The sequence below is a fragment of the Dromiciops gliroides genome, chromosome 1 (assembly GCF_019393635.1).
Source record: "Dromiciops gliroides isolate mDroGli1 chromosome 1, mDroGli1.pri, whole genome shotgun sequence".
NCBI classification, from domain to species: domain Eukaryota; kingdom Metazoa; phylum Chordata; class Mammalia; order Microbiotheria; family Microbiotheriidae; genus Dromiciops; species Dromiciops gliroides.
The window spans coordinates 41,490,724-41,494,962 of NC_057861.1; the positions used below are offsets into that span (position 1 = coordinate 41,490,724).

The following is a 4,239-nucleotide window of genomic DNA, read 5'->3' on the forward strand; positions in this document are numbered from 1 at the left end:
TATCCTGAGCTGAAATGGGAGAAGACTTATTCTGAAGAAGAACTGAAGAACAAGGGGCTAAAGCAAAGGACTAAAGGAAGAAAAGAAGGTAATTGGCAAGTCAAGGTAAGTAAAAAAAGTAAATCAAAACACAAATGTTAAATAAAACAAATTGAAGAGAAAAGGGAAAGGAAATGGCATGCAGCCATCAAGTTGTTGCTAAGTAAAGAAAGGGAATTGGATATAGCTGTTAAATTGTTGAGCAATACTGGTGAGATCTTAAGGGGTACATAGAAGAAGAGGTATAAATACTCATAACCAGTTTAAAAAATGCTGAGAATCTCAGCAGAACAGAGCACATTTACTCTGTCTGGCACAAAGTGAGCAATGTTCATATTTTTCCAACAGTTGCATGATTGTTATCTATGTTCCAAATGTTCTCATACTAGAGATGGGGACTGGGAAAGAAATCAATCACATCTCACTTGTAGGTCTACCAGGCAGTATTCCCCACACATCCTCATCTCTACCATGGTCTTCACCCCATACCTTTCTTCAATGTTACATTAAACATCCTCAGACGGTAGCCAATCACCTGCCTCCTGCTGTGAGAAATGGGTTATTGTCTCCTCTCAATGTGGATATAACAGTCAGTCATACTCCCCTGACCTGTTTGTAGGACAATAGTCTCAGATCCCCTCCTCCCCCTCAGGTTAGCAAGGTCACATGGTTCAAGGAGCCCTGGTCTCAATTAGGTCCTCTCCAGAGTTCTGTCCATATAAGGAAGTATAAGGTCCACTCCTGAGTTATGCCCATACAAGGAAGAGGGGTGGGAATACTTCGTCCCAATTAACTAGTTTTTGCACATAGATTGTAACCTCGACCAGTGATGAAAAAAGGGGAAGGTCCATTTGAGTTAGGGACTAGGGTATAAAACAGGGCCTGCGAGCCCCCTTTCTGGGCACCCACTAGTTGCACACAAGGGTGCCTCCTTCTCATGAGAAGAAAATAAAGCCTTTGTCACCTCGATGCTGAGTTCCTGAGAATTATTGAGAAGAGGATGGATTTTTCCCTCACACCTGCCTTTTGTCTTTCCCAGAGTGTTCTCCAAGAGTCATACCTGGGACAAGACCACCAACTTCCCAGCTTCCATAATCAACTCGAGTCACTCTACACTCCTGGGACTTCTTTGCTTAGACCATCTCATGCTACTGCTTTCTACCTCCCTAGAGGACTTTCCCAGGCTAGACCTTCTTTTGTTCTTTCCTACTGCAAAGAGGCCCTCCTCAGGCCTCACAAAACCCAATCACCACCTGCCATGAAGGTAGATCTTTTAGAGAGAGCTTTAGACAATTTAATGGCCTGTCTCCCTCAACATACCTCATTCTAACCACATATACTATGCCTTGTTTCATTCCCCAATGATCAATACACTTCTACAGGCTTGTGGTCTTATCTCAGAGACTCAAAAGACCCTCCTGCTAATATGCAAATCTGATTCCCTAGTACCAGCTGACAGCCCACTTCCCTTATTCTTATCCCCTTCAACTTTACCTCCAGAAATATCCTATTCAATATCTTTCCACCCCTTTCTCTAATTTCTACTTAATAATTAACAAGGTTCCTTTCATAGTAAAATATTTCTTTTTTTACTCCTTTCATCTTCTAGCACTCATATCCTTAGTTTTGCCATCACCTGTAAGTCCATGAACTCTGAAATTCCTCTATCTGATCACAATATTTTTCATTAATTCTTTCCCTATGCTTTAGGGAAGCCCTAACCTTTTTTTTTTTTTCAATCTCAACATGACTTCTATTCCTTCCACTCCTTCTACCACTTAATTGTTTCCTCAGTTTGTTTTCTAATCCCTTCATGATCCATACTATCCTCCCTAGAGCACTGGGCTTGGAAATAGGAAGACTCATCTTTTTGAGTTCAAATGCAGCTCCAGACACTTTATAGCTGTGTGACCCTGAGCAAGTCACTTCACTCTGTATGCCTCAGTTTCCTTATCTGTAAAATGAGCTGAAGAAGAAAATGGCAAACCACTCCAGTATCTTTACCAAGAAAAACCCAAATGGGATCATGACTCAACCACAACAACCACAACCACAACTGCAACCGCAACCACAACCACAACCTGCTCTTGATCCCTTGGTGAATATGTTCAACTATATACTATCCTCTATTCTTGCATCCCTTGCCCACCAATCTGCATGTCATTGATCATTCCTTAGCAAAGCCCAATCTTGGATCACTTCTACCATCTACCTCCTTTGATCTTATTTGCATGTTTCTAAACAGAGCAGTACCATTTGCTTAACAAATGTTTGATCATTTGAATTGGGCTGTTTATAAAGCAAAGAGCAAAACTTAGGAATGGAGTTTTGTTAATGATAATAACAACTAATTATGTGCAATGTTTTTAGATTTAAATACCTTAACTGGTTCTATTCTTATAACACCTTTGTGAGATGTGTATTAAAGTTAATTTTATCTTTATTTCATGGAAAAGAAAATTGAAAACCAAAGCAGTAAATGACTTGCACATACTTCATTTTATTGTTACAGCTTTTTGTCTTTATATCCCAGTCATTTCAATAAAAAGACCCTCCATCCTGAAGTGAATTCAATGAAACATTTAAAGTAAACATTTAAAGCACAATTAATACATGTGCTGTACAAATACTCTCTCAAACTGAAAAAGAAAACACTTTTTTATGAGACAAATATAGTCCCAATGCCTAATCCACGGCATGATACATCAAATAAAGATTACTATACAATATAGCTAATGAATATTGATGTAAAATTTTAAATAAATTTCTGGCAAAAAATATTACAGCAATATATCCAAGAAAAAATAATTTGCTATGAACAATTTGGATTTATATCAGCATGTGAGAGTGGCTCAACATTAGGAAAATAATGAACATAATCATATTAAAAACAATCCAAACCAGATCATTATATTGATATATGCAGGAAAATTATTAAAATATAACACTCATTTTACTAAAAAAATACTATGAAGTATAGAAATAGAAGAATCATTTCTAAAGTGTCTTTGATAAAAATGTTTCTAAAACCAAAAGCTAATGTAATTTGCCATGGGGAAACACTAGAAGCTCTCCCAATAAATATAGGAGGTACAAAGCAAAACCAATCTTTTCCCCTAATGCTATTTTATATTATTCTAGAAATATTAGTGATAAAAATAAGACAAGAGAAGGGAATGAAAGGAACAAAAAGGAGTCAAGAAAAGACCAAATTATCATTATTTGTGGAAAATGTGATGTTATTCTTATAAAACTGCAAGGTATTAGCAAAGAATTTAATTGAAAACCATATGAAATATAGTTTTTTTTTAATGGAAATCATAAAATTTATTTAAGCAAGGATCCATCTTTTGACAAGATCTGTAATACAGTGATTTAAATATATAGCAATCTTATATTATCCACATTTCCACAGACTTAATAAGTCATGCTCAGTGGTCTTTCTAATTTTCCTTCTTGAATAAGTTTTTCTCTCTTGTCCCTATCAGTTTTAAAACATAATACCAGAAGACAAGGGGCCCAATTCCAAACAGAGCACCTAAGAATGAGGTCTTGGGGGTGGGTCTGAAATGGGGGTAGACATTTGCTGTTCTTGCATAGGTCTAACGAAGCAAAGCAGGATCTTTGTCCCCCGGTGAGGGTTGTTGTACTGCAGAAGGTACTGGCGTTTGAGGCAGGTGCGAATGGCATGGCGCTCGATCTGCGCCCGCCAGACCTCAGGCGATGTGTCGTACTCGGCTGGATGGAGGGTCGGGGGTAAGGTGGCCAGGCGAGACGAGACGTACTTGGACATCTTGGAAGCTCAGGTTGAAATATAGTTTTGAATCAGTAATAATAAAAACAGTAAAAATGTAAAGACCTAATTTCCCACCCAAAATTGACAAAAATCAGAAAAGATGGGAATAGTAAATGTTGGTGAGGTTGTGGAAAGACAAGTATATTAAAACAGTAGTTGGAGTTATTAATTCATTGGTTCAAATGTTATGGAAAACAGCTTGGAAGAAAAAAAAGAAAAAATGTATAATACCCAGAAAAACTCAAAAGAATATTTATGCAACTGTAGCAATGTTATATTCTGACCACCCAAGAAATTAAAAACAAATTACTAGTAAGAATACTTTCAAGATGATCTGGTCAAACCATTTTCTTAGTTAAGTGGGTTTTGTTAGTTTGCTTTATTATTTTTTTTTGAAGTTTCTT

The 4,239-nt window shown here is 37.1% G+C and overlaps 1 pseudogene; it reads right to left on the reverse strand.

The window, feature by feature from the left end:
* Window positions 1-3,378: 3,378 nt before the first annotated feature.
* LOC122736686 lies at window positions 3,379-3,832 on the reverse strand (annotated as a pseudogene).
* Window positions 3,833-4,239: the final 407 nt, after the last annotated feature.